The following is a 13,370-nucleotide window of genomic DNA, read 5'->3' as shown; positions in this document are numbered from 1 at the left end:
TCTCCTCTCCTCCCCTCCCCTCTCCTCTCCTCTCCTCTCCTCTCCTCTCCTCTCCTTTCCTCTCCTCTAATAGGGGAAGGGGAGAGACAGCATGCAAAACAAATATATGCAAAATAAACCATTTACAGGAAATAGGAAATGATTAACAGAGAGAAGTTACTGGAATTAAGAGGGGTTGAAGAAAGCTGTTTGTAGAAGATGGGATTTTAGCTGATTTTTTTTTTAAGCAATTGGGGTTAAGTAACTTGCCCAAGGTTACACGGCCAGTTATTTTGTGTGGGTGTTAAGTATCTGAGGCCAAAACCAATCCCAGGTCCTCCCAACTCTGGGGCTGGTGCTCTTACTCACTGTGCCAACTAGCTGCCCCATTTTAGCTGATTCTTAAAGGAATATGGGGAAGTCAGTAGACAGAGATGAGGAAGGAAAGTATCACTTTAGAAACTGAATAGTGGATGGATCAGAGTGGGGAGAGATTTGAGATGGACAGACTATTGCAGGAATCAAGGTATGAGGGGATGAGGGTGATGGTAGCATTAAAGGAGAGAAGGGAGCATATTTAAGAGATGTTGCAAAAGGGAAGTTGACTGTCCTTGGCAACAACTTGGATATGGGGGATGAGAGATAGTGAGAAATCCAGGATGACTCCTAGGTAGTGTGCCTGACAGACTGAGAGTATGGTGTTGCCCTCTGTAGGAATAGGGAAGTTGTGAGAAAGGGGAAGTGTTGGGGGGGGGGAAGAATGTGGAATAATGAGCTCTGTTTTGGACATGCTAAACTTAAGATGTCTACTGGAAATCAGTTCTAGATGTCTAAAAAGCAATTGGAGATGTAAGATTGGAGGACAGCAGAGAGATTGGAATGGGAAAATTAGATTTGAGAATCACATCATAGAGATGGTAATTAAATCCATGAGAGCTGAAGAGATCACCAAATGAAACAGTATAAAGAGAGAAGAGAAGAGGATCCAGGAAAGAACCCTGAGGAACATCCAGTGTTTGAGGGCATGATCTGGAAGAGGAACCAGCAAAGGACATGGAGAAGGAACAGTCAGATAAATAGGAAGAGAACCAGGAGAGAGTGATGTACTGAATATCTAGAGAAGACAATATCAAGGAGGAGAGTGATTAAGGGTGGCAAAGGTCACAGAGAGGTCCAGGAGAGTGAGGACTGAGAAAAGGCCATTGGATTTGGCAAGCTAGAGATCACTAATACCTTTGGAGAGAGAAGTTTCAGTAGAATGAAGTCAACTTGTAAGGGGTTAACCACCAGAAGACATAGTCTGCTCTGGGCTATGAGTTGTTCTGACCACATGTATTTCCTTCATTTGTGTACTATGCATGAGTCCTGGCCACATATACCGTGTTTCCCCGATAATAAGACCTGTCCCAAAAATAAGCCCTCCCCTTACTGTGTAAGATTCCTCTAAAATAAGCCCTTCCCCGAAAATAAGCCCTATTGAGATTGCTACTGTAGTGAAGGTGATCCCCTGCGCTACACGCTACATTACGGTACCCTCTGTATGCACCGTCCCCCGTCCCCCCTCCCCCCCTATGAAACGCACACCGTGCTCCGAGCTGCATCCAATCAGAGCTGCAGCAGTGAGCACGTCATCCTGTTCTTTATTGAATTCATTATTGAATAAAGGTACATTTTTTTGTTCACATTTACCTGTTTATTAAAATTGCTGTCAATGTTCATTAAAATAAGCCCTCCCCTGAAAATAAGCCCTCTGGTGTTTTTCTGTCCAAAAAAAATAATAAGACAGTGTCTTATTATTGGGGAAACACGGTATATGCCATTTCCCTTGAATGCTTTGATTACACATATTCCCTATGTATGCTCACTCTTCCCATTGATGTTATATATATTTGCAGAAGACTAATCTCTAGGTCTCTTACTATGCTATTTCATTAAATGCCTTTGCTTTGAACTAATTGTACCCTCTTTCTGATTAATAAAGTTAAGTTCATTGATGGGGACTCACAAGCTATGGTTTTGAGTGGATGTAGACCTACAAAATACCTTGTACCCAGAGTACTTTTGTCTGGGGAACCCACAGTACAAGTCATGGGGCATCATGCCCTGTTACACAGAGATATATGCTCAAATATAGACACATACCAAGATTTTAGATGCATGAAAATTTGGATTGAGGCTTGTCAATCCATGCAACTTCTCCAGTCAGACATAGGAGTAGAGAAATCCCTTAAAGAAAGGGATTGGGAGCCTCTGCAAGAGAAGGTAAAGGAACAGATTATCCAACTTCACTTAGACCTGGAGAGAGGACCACAGACAAAATCTTCTCTGTAGTCTCAGAAGAGAGGAAAGATTGATACGAAAGGAAACCATGGAGATGAGAAATAACTCAGACCTATCCCTTCACTGGCACTATGAGTTTTTTGGTCCAAAGAAGTCCAAAAGAAATGAAGGAACTAAAAGAAGAAAGTGATGCTTCATGGCCTTTGGAAGATGGAAGAGAGTTTCCCTTACTGTGCAGTATGAACCCATTCTACATTTTTTAGGTTAAAGAAAATATCAATCTGAAGGGAAAAAAATCCAGTGAATTGATCACTTTTTACCATTTTATGTATCTTTTGGAACTAAGGCAATGCTACCATTTAGAGAGGTGTTATTGCTACTCTGGAATGAGCTGCTGTCTTAGAAGGGTTTGACCTAGGATACTCAGTTTTACAACTTTTAGGATTTTAATTTGATAAATTATGAAGTGCCCCTCATAAAGAACTCAAGTAAAATAAAATTTGATCATTTCTGGAAATAAAGAAAATTGAGTAAAAGTCCATATCCAGATACTCTGAAAAGAAATATACATTTTCTTTTATGTATATATATATATATATATACATATATATATATATATATATGTAAGCAGGATCACAAATGTGCATAAATAAATTGTCTAGGAAGTTGCTTTTAAGATAGGCTCCACTACTATACTATTCAGTCATTTAATGTATTAAGCACTTACTATTTGCCAGGTACCATGCTGTACTAAATCATTTTATTTGACTTAGCATGGTGGAGTGGACATCCTCATAAACTCCTCTGATTGTGAGCCAGTATGGGTAGGTAGTTGCTCCCAAATAACAGACTCTCTGGTTTTAGGAAAGAAGATGTGACTCCATCGAGGAAGGAAAAGTTGCTTCAAAAGGAAGGCAGGAATCACTAGAGGAAACCGATGATTCTTGTCCTCTGGAAAGGGAATTGCCTGGTTATAGGAAACCACATAGAATTTTAGGGTCCTCGAGTTCCTAAAAACTAATGGAGCCCTGTCACAGTCCAGGGCTTGTCAGCAGTTCTAGAGTTATGATGATTCTCTAGCTTCTTATGAAGCCAGTTTCTGCATGCATGGGAATAGTAGCTGCTATTTTGGCCCAGAAATGATCTTGCCAAGGGTGAACTGAGTCACAGTGCTCACTGCATTAGGGCTGACCTAAATAATATAGAATCTTACTATGTTATTTCATTAAATGCCTTTGCTTTGAACTAATTGCACCCTCTTTCTGATTAATAAAATTAAGCTCATTGATAGGGACTCAAAAGCTGTAGTTTCAAGTGGATATAGTCCTACAAAGTACCTTGTACCCAGAGGAGTTTTGTCTGGGGAGCACACACAATGAGTCATGGGGTAGCCCAACTTGTTACATAGGTGCACACTCAAAACGACACTTAACCAAAGTGTTAGACTGCATGAAAATTTGCATAGAGGTCTGTCTGTCAGTCCTTGCAACCTCTACAGGGAGCCATGAGTGACCTGACCAGACACAGAAGTAGAGATAATTCCTTAAATAAAGGGATTGGGAGCCAGGTGAAGGAAAAGACTTCACTTAGAACCGGAGAGAAAACCACAGACCAGATCTCCGTAATCTCAGAGGGGAGGAAAGATTGATACAAAAGGCAGCCATGGAGATGATAAATAACTCAGACCTATCCCTTCACTGGCACTATGAAGTTTTTGAACTAAAGAGGTCAAAAGAAGTGAAGGAACTAAAAGAGGTAAGTGATGCTTGATGGCCTTTGGAAGAGGGTCATTAATAGTAGGCTCTTATAGGGAGGCAAGGAATAACCTTTACCACCTCAATAATCTCTCTTATAACTGCTACTTAGTGGTTGTTTGACCACAAGCAGACCTCTCTGGACCTCAGTTTTCTCATCTAATTCTAAATCTATGTTCCAGTGATTCCGTGATTCTTCTTTTTTGTTTGTTTGTTTGTTTGTTTTTTGCTTTTTTTTTTTGGAGGGCAATTGGGGTTAAGTGACTTACCCAAGGTCACATGGATGGTTTTTGTGTTAAGTGTCTGAGGCCGGATTTAAACTCAGGTCCTCCTGACTCCAGGGCCAGTGCTCTATTCACTGAGCCACCTAGCCACCCCTGTGATTACTTCTTGATAAGAGTCGTCATGAGCACCGACTGAGAGGGGAGCTCAAGAGCAAATGGTAATGCTGAAAAACATATAAGAATATTTTAAGGAAAAACAAGAAAATGGCATCACCAGGATTTCATGTCAATTTCTTGGAAAGAGCTTTAAATGAAAAAATAGATGATGAAAACTCGATTTATAGCATTCTAAGTTCAGGAAAAAGCATCATAAGTCTGAATAACAGAGTTAGAAACATAACTGAGTGAATTGACTTCCCGCCTAAAGATAAAATTCCAGACTCTTAATAGTATAGGACATGAATCAGATTCTCCTGAGGACGAAGGTACTCAAGTGAGGTACCTGTGGAAGTTTCTTAAATCCTTTCTGGTCCTTAGAAGAGGTGTTCAGTACTCACTTCTCTAGTGCACGTAAATCAATTAACCAAGCAACTCAGAGTACATGAAGTTCCCAAGGAACTTCCAGAAGAGGAAATGGTTTGGGCCTCAGGACATTTGGGGTCCTTTAGTACTATTTTTAAGTACTGTGACCAAGGTCATTTAGAGCTACATCATGAATCTTCTAAACCAGGCCACAACTGGATTCAGAAGTTGACAATGATGACAACTACACAATAAATAACAGGCTTTGTCAGGTAAGTAAGAATGTTTGTGCTAAAAATACTATATAATTTATTTTTCCCTTAATTATATTCCCTGTAAAATGAAACAATCTAATAACACATCATTATACTTATATTGATGACATCTTTGTCTTAGAGAACAAATTCATTTGAAAAATGTTTTGTCACAAGAAGACATATAATTATTTAATCATTTTCAAAACCTTTCTCCTGGGTGTGTTTATATTTATATAAGCATATATACATATGCAGCATATCATCAATCAGTTGGGGGTGAATGGGGAGTTTAGGACTGTAAGGGCTGCCAGCTACTCATCCACCTTTGACATCCACCTAATTCACTCAACTCTTTCCCGTGTCTCCAAGAAGCTGTATCATGTGCAGAGGCTACACCCCAGTAAACCATCTCAGTAGACAGGCTAAACCAGGTTGAGGGTAACTGACAGGCCACAGAGCCATCAGTGAGTTAGGGGGATATCTACCCCAAGATTTCTGCTGGTGGAATGGGTGGATGAGACCAATTTATTCCAATGGCCATGAAGGTGTCTCAAGTAGGCATTGTGGATCTTTTACAACTTGGTCATATATCAAGATATTGAGGTCATCCAAACGTCCTGGGCCATCACCAGTTGTCCTGACTTTTGTCTTACCACCAGACTTCAATAACTCAAGAAGACAAAGTGAGGCTGATGATTGGTGCAGCTCTTCCTCACTTAAATCCAATTTATGTACAAGTGAAGACATCACCCATTATGTCATTGGTTCTCTTCTAAAACCAAAGGACAAATGACATCATCAATCAATCATCAATATTTATTAAGCACTCACTATTTGTTAGGCACTGTATTTAGTGCTATGGGTACAAAGAAAAAAGTCTCTTCAAGTTGCTTATATTCTACTGGGAGAGACAACATACACATAAAGTGGTATATGCAAGACACACATAGAGCATGGGAGGTAACTTTACAAAGGAAGTCATTAGTATTGCGAAATGTGTCCTCCAGCAGGTAATATTTGAGCTGAGTCTGGATGGAAGCCAGGAATTCTAAAAGATCAAAGGGGGAGTGGCTAGGTGGAGCAGTGAGTAAAGCGCCAGCCCCAGAGTCGGGAGGACCTGAGTTTGGTTCCAGTCTCAGACACTTAACACACACACACACACAAACAAACTAGCCATGTAACCTTGGTCAAGTTACTTAACCCCAATTGCCCCCCAAAAGGCAAAAAAAAGGTCAAAGGGAAGAGGAACAGCATTCCTGGCATGGGAAATAGCTAATAAGAAGGTGGGGAGATAAGAGATGGACTGTAGTGAGGAAAAGCAAATAGACCAGCATAGATAGACTGCTAGTATGTGTGGAAGGGATTAATGTCTAAGAATACTGGAAATATAGGAAAGAGTCAAATTGTGAAGAGGTTTAAATGCCAAAAAGTGATTGTATATTATATCCAAAAAGTAATAGGAATCCACTATAATTTACTGAGTAGAGGTCCAATAGGTCATAATGGTGCTTTCAGAAAATTATTTTTGGCTCCTGAGTAAAGAGACACAAAGCAGAGGGACCAATTAAGAAGCTTTTGTAATTGTTCATGCAGGAGGTGATGAAAACTTGAACTATGGCTATGGCTATGTGAGTGGAAAGAAGGGAATGTATCCAAAAGATGTTGTTGGAGGAAAAGAAACCAGATGTGACAATTGATTGGATATCTGTGGTGAGTCAGAGTGAGGAATATAGGATGTCGTTAAGGTTGTAAGCCTGGATAACTCAAAAGATAGTGGTGTCTTCAGCAGTATGTATATTTGGTAGAGGGAGAGAGAATGAGGGCTTTTGTGCACATATTGAGGTAGACCTGCCCATAGAACGTTTAACTCAAAATTACATTGGCAGTTGATTTGGGATTTGAGCTTGGGTGGGAGACTAGGGACAGGTATATAGATCTTGGAAACATCTGTCTAAGCATCAATGATCACACCCATGGGATCTGATGAAGTAACTATGTGAAATAGTGTAGGGAGAAAAGAAGGCCTAGGACAGAGCCTTGAGGAATGTTAGCAGTTAGTGGACCTGAACTGGATGAAGATCCAGAAAAAAACAAAGAAGAAGGAGAATGAAGAAAAAGAGAACAGTGTCATAAGGTCGGGAAACAGAGTATCTAGGAAGAGGAAGTGGTCACTAGTGGCAGTTTATCACTGTTCACGGATAATTTTGGACAGAGCAGTTTCAGCTGAATAATGAAGTTGGAAGCCAACTTTCAGAAGGCTAAAAAGAGAATGAGAGGACAGGAAGTACAGACATGAAACATAAATAACTTTTCTAAGAAGTTTAGCTGAGAAAGGGGAGGAGAAATATAGGACAATAGTTAGTGGGGAATACTAGAATCTAGAGAGTATTATTTAAGAATGGGGAAATTTGGACATTTTTTCAGGTACTAAGTAAGGAACCTGTAGGTAGGAAGAAATTTAAGATTAAAGAGAGATGGGGGATGATAGTGGTGACATTCTTCTGGAAGAGATGAGAGGGGCTTATATTAATGGTTTATCTAGAGAGGTTGACCTTGTTGAAGAGAGAGACTGAAATGAAGAAGATAGTAGGAGATGATATCCAGGAAACGTAAGAGGTAGAGAAGAGGGTACATGAGTGTAAAATATTATTAGGGTTAGGAGTAGTAAAGCCCAGGGGAGATGGAATGATAAGAGGTTATGATTGAATAAAGGAATTTGTGAGTTCCTGAGCATGGAAGTAGAACGTGTATGGGTTATGGGTATAGCTGAGGTAGAGTGGAGAAGTGGGTTATAGGAGATGAGCAAATTTAGGAGCTTGGAAGGTAGAATATTTGAGGAAATATCAACATGAGTGTTGAAGTACCCTAGTATAAGGGCAAGATTTGGAATTGAGCAGGCCCTGAAAAAGCATTGAGAAAGGAAGGAGAACATCTTAGGGGATGGTAGATAATGACAACTAGGATCTGGATTGGGTGATAAATTTGGATAGACTAAACCTCAAAGATGGAGAGATTACAGACTAATGGTAATAGAGGGCAAGTCTAGAAGTGGCAATGGAGAGCAAAGAATGTTCTGACTCCTCTACTAGGACCAGTGAGATGGAGGATTTAAAAGAAAATGAAGCTAGTACTGGAAAGAATGCCTAAGGATTTCATCAAATGGGATAATTTACAAATACTTTTATGAGGTCATTGGATCATAGGAGTCTCTGATCAAGTTGAGTAGTTCTCTCATAAACCTGATGAGATTACAAGTCTTGGGCTATTATTTGTTCATGAACAAATTGAAGAGTCTCTCAATCAAACTGATGGGACTGACTGAAAAATCAGCCTCTTATTTTCATGGCCCATAAAAGTAAGCTGATCACACTCTTTGCAATACTCATCCCTTGAGGACTTTTTTTTTTTTTGCCTTGCCACCCTGTATTAACATTACCATGGAGATGAGAGATGCTTTACCAGAATCCACCAGCCACTAATGTTAAGGAGTTGGGATTTCTTAGACTTTTTGTGGAGTCTGGGGAGGCACACCAAAGAAAGAAGAATCAGAGTAAAGACTAATAGAGTTCAAAGTTCATTCTCCATCTTGAAGCCATGACTTTGACTTTAGAAAGTCAAACACTCAGCTGTGTGTGTGTGTGTTCCAGTTTAAATCCAACCTCAGACACTAACTAGCTGTGTGACCCTAAGTCACTTAACCTTTGTTTGCTTCAATTTCCTCAACTGTAAAATGGGGATAGTAATAGTATCTACCTCCCAGGGTTGTTGTAAAGATCAATTGAGATAATAGCTATAAAAGGCACAGCATAGTATCTGGCACATAGTAAGAGCTATAGAAATGCTTGTTCTCTTCCCATATAGATTATACAAATCTCCACATGGATTTGTCAAAACATGATACAGGGAGTCATGAATAGATATCACTGGAATCTCATCCAGCCCTCTCAAAGGGAGATTTTGATTCTTGCCCAAAGGAGAACAAGAAATTGAGGTCTTAAGGCACTCTGTTTTCATCAGAGACAGGGTACTATACTAGAATTCTATTTGCCTTCTCTCTCCCCCACCCCAATACTGCTAATTTAGGGGAAATGATTTCATTCTTCTGTTCAAACCATTTTCCAGGTTCTATCCCTTAAAAGGAAGTGAGTAACCAAGTTATAGCTACAGACTTGACTACTTTCCACTAGATATTATTTACACAAAAAAACCATTATAAATTGTGAATAACAAATAAATCAATTTGTTCAGATACCACATAGAAATCAGGGAATTATATAGATTAGAATATACCATAAAATATACACAGTTAATTATCTCTCCCACTGGGAGTGAGATATTTTAACTCAAAAGAAGAGAATACCTGATCTCACCCAAGGGGAGATACCTGGAAGTCTCTAGTGACAGGCCATAAATCAGGGACATGTTGAGGTCCTGGCTTTGTATCCTAAAGTATTTTTTCTGTCTCCAGGGAATTCTACCTGAAGAGAGCCTGGGACCAAGTGTATTCTCTCTGGAAGCCTGAAACTAGAACCTCCCTTTCTCCTCTCTTGACTACTCTACTCCTCATGAAAGCACAAAATGTTGGGTACTTTTTCTCTCTGTCAAAGAGGAAAGTCACAAATGAACCAGGCCTGAGCTCTGGGTTACACCCATAAAGGTGTTGCCAAGGTGGTTGCTGATGAGGGTATTTGCTTTGCTGATTGGACCAAGCCTGGTGAGATGACCCAGTTATCCCAATATTCATCTCCCATGACTTCAAGTTGAAGGAAGAAGAAGCAGCTATTAATTGTTCCACTTTTCTGGAACTTTGCTTCCACTCTTCCCCTGGAGAGGAAGGAGATAAAGCAGGGAAAAATCTGTTGTACTTAGTAGTGTCCATAACTGACTGTATCTATTCATAAATGTCCCCTTCACTCTGTCTTCCATGTTCCTTCTTTGATAGCATTTATTCATTTATTCTCCCTGCTACTACAAAAAATAGAAGCCACTAACTCTTGTAGTATTTTTGTTGTTAGTCATTCTGATAGAGATTTTCAAGGAATGGTCAGTGTTTTATTGTGTGGTTGTGGTTTGTTTTTCATTCTGGAAGATGGCCATGACATTATGAAGGTGATGCCATGACTTGCAAGTGAATTGGATTTGAGTGAGGGAGGGCTGTGCAAAGTCACCAGCCTCACTTTCTCTTCCAGAGCCATCTGGGTCCAGTGGCCAGATATGGATCAGGACGACTGGAGAGGGCCCAAGATGCAGTGGGAGACCTTGACCTTTTTTAGCTAAGGTCTTTCCCAGGTCTCACTTTGACTGAGGCAACACCCATTGAGAAGAGTGGGAGACAAAGCCATCTTTAGCATGAAGCATAGGGAAGTGGCAGAAGGGTAATCACAACTTTTTGATCACACCATTTTCCTAATCCTTAATCACCTTGGAGTTGATTTACAGGAAAAACTACAGACAGAGAGAGATTAATAATCAGTTAGTGAACCAAAAACCCCCAGACATAGTAAAAGATATTTTTTGAGTCAAGAGAGGATAAAAAAAGAGTATCTTCTGTATGCAGCCTTTGAGTTCCCATTACCAGTATGTTATGTTACTCCCCTAAACTTACTTTCCCTCCAAGTCAGAATACAAGAAAGTAAGGATTTTATAGGGTGAGGGATTCTCACCGCCCCCATCCCCACCTCCATCTCCTCTACCACCTCTACATTTGCATTTATTTATACAAGAGTTATGTCCCATGGAGTTTTGGTATTCTCACAAGTGGAGACAATTAATCATGCTTTTTCTCTTGTGCCTTCTCCCAAAGCACAGCAAGTGGAAAAAGCAAGATGACTTTCCTCCTTCCATCCCTACAAGCAAAGCAGCAACTGGTATTTAGAGCAGTTGCATTTAGCATTGATAGACATCTCTTTACGTGACCTGAGAAGAGAGTTCAAAGCTACTGTTTCTGAATTCCAACCTCCTAAACAGGGGCAAGGGAATGCATAATGTCAGAATTTAGCCTTGTATGAGAGAAAGGAGATTTCTAGGACAGCATCAGCTCTGAGTATCATCTTCTGGGTGACTCCAAGTGCAGGAGTTTCTGAGCTGCAGAGTTCATGCCCTAGATCTTCTAGAGACATATGATTGCTTAGCATATTGCACTCCTTGCAGTAGGAGAAAGATGGTTCACATGGTTGCTGTGTAGTGTTCAATTTGGAAAACAAAGCCAGTGATTTACTTGAATAGTGAAGGCACAGTAAAGAAATATGCTTGTTCAACTATGTCTTTACACATGCATGTTTAACTTCTCAGGGGAGTGTAAACTACAAGTTCTTAGGGAGAATGGACGAAATCCTGGGAGAACAGGTCACCAGTGTTAAGACTTGCCTCAGAATAACAGAAGGTTGCCCCAGTAATAAGCCCAAGTTCAGACATTTACTTTCAGGGTGAAGGGAAGGTAGGGGTGGGGGCGGGGAGAATTTTAGTGCTTTGTTCATGGACCTCTCTGAGTCCTTAACATCTCATACATTTTCTGTGTGGTAAAATAAAGTTTGTCCCATACCCAACAAAGATATTTTATGTTTAATGCCTGTTTAGGATTTGAGGATGCTACCACCTACATTTAGGGATGAGTTATACCTACTATCTTGGAGATTTTCTTGGATCAATCTAGGTGTGATCAATGAGCTAACAGAAGAGATATTAACCTTTTGAGCCTCATCTGTGAGTCCCGAATCCTTGGGAGGCTGTGGGTCATGGGTTTCACTTGTAAAATACAAATGTATTATTCTTCTATTTCTTGTTCTTCACAGGGAATTTTGCTGGAGTTTATTTATATAAAGAGACAGGTTGAACAAAAGTCTCTTGAGGTTTCAGACATGTAGTGATGTCTGCCTGAACCCAGTCACTATATGCAATATAACACCTATATCCTGTATACGTGCTGAGGATTCTTAGGCTAACTCCACTCCCACTGATATGTCAGGTACTTAGAGTTTGACTCTATCTCCCCCTCAGGGTGCTAGGAGTATTCCTAAGGAGTCGGGAGATGATTCTCTATTTCCACTATAATCCACAAATAGTGCATTAAGATTATTAACTAAGGATCAATTGAGACAGACATCCAGAGTAGCATTTTAGAAAGGGGTGTTTACTAAGGTAGTACAGTGACAACAGTTGGTATAAAATATACCACCCAAAGTCTACAACATGCTTTCCCACACATACATACAGAATCTAAGGGGGTTAGACTAATTTAGGCAGCATATGTGGCAAAAGGAAAACTCACAGTGCATAGCTGCTGGAAGTCCTTTTCTCCTATTAATGGGATACAGAAGAGTTCCACTTATTCAAGGTATAATTTCTTTGCTGTCCTCCTTTGTGGAGCCATGAATCTATGCCCCTTGACTGTTCTTAGCTCCCAATTCAGACACAGCCATTAGATGTTCTGGGGATGCTACACCAATGGGAAGATGGTAAATTCAAAATCCTCTGGCCCTTTTGAAGTTCACGAAGTGTTCCTCATTCTTGGAATGCTCTGGGCCTTCACCTCCACTTTCAAATTTCCTTGACTTCTTTTAAGCCTGAGACTAAATCAAACCTTCTGACAGAGACCTTTCCTAGTGCCCCCAGCTGCTATTACCTTCCCTTCTGAGGTTATCTCCCACTTCAGCTGTATAGATTTTGTATGGACCTAGTTACTTATATATTGTCTCCCCTATTAGAATATGAGTTCTTTGAGGGCAGGAGCTGTTTTTACCCTTCTTTGTCTCCTCAATGCTTGGCACATAGTCAACATATAACAAATATTTGTTGACCAACTGAATCTCAATATATGTAAAAATTTGTGTCCTTATTCTCTAGGAAACAGTACCAATTCATTTTTAAAATGAATATACAGGGGGTGGAGGCAAGATGGTGGAGTAGAAACAGGACTTCTGTGTGGCTCCGGCTTCCACCTCCTCCAATACATGTAAAAGATGACTCTAAACAAACTTTAGGGCTACAGAACCCACAAAGTGACAGAGAGAAACAAATCTCCCATTGAAGGAAGCCTAGCAGGCTGGCAGAAAGGGTCCATCGCAGTGCCCTGGGAGCTGAGCACATTCCCGACTGAGCTGCAGTTTTAGCCCCAGGGTGGCTCCAACCAGCCCTGGCTGGAGTGGTCATCGGGAGAGTGGATCACCAGCAGCTGTAGCAGTTTCCAGACTTCTCAATCCACAAATGCCTAAGACAAAGTAAAAGGTCAGTGTGGAACTTTGTTCAAACAGGGGGAGCGTGGTCAGGCTGCTACCCCAGAGCGAGAAGTAAAGGAGGCACAGTGGCTGCAGCTGCTGCTGTGTGGCTGCTTCTGGAGCTCCTGGCTTGCAGATTGT

The sequence above is a fragment of the Petaurus breviceps genome, unplaced genomic scaffold, assembly GCF_028583685.1.
Source record: "Petaurus breviceps papuanus isolate PSGF00001 unplaced genomic scaffold, PetGlider_PUasm1.0 90700, whole genome shotgun sequence".
NCBI lineage: Eukaryota > Metazoa > Chordata > Mammalia > Diprotodontia > Petauridae > Petaurus > Petaurus breviceps.
This window is presented reverse-complemented; position numbering follows the sequence as displayed.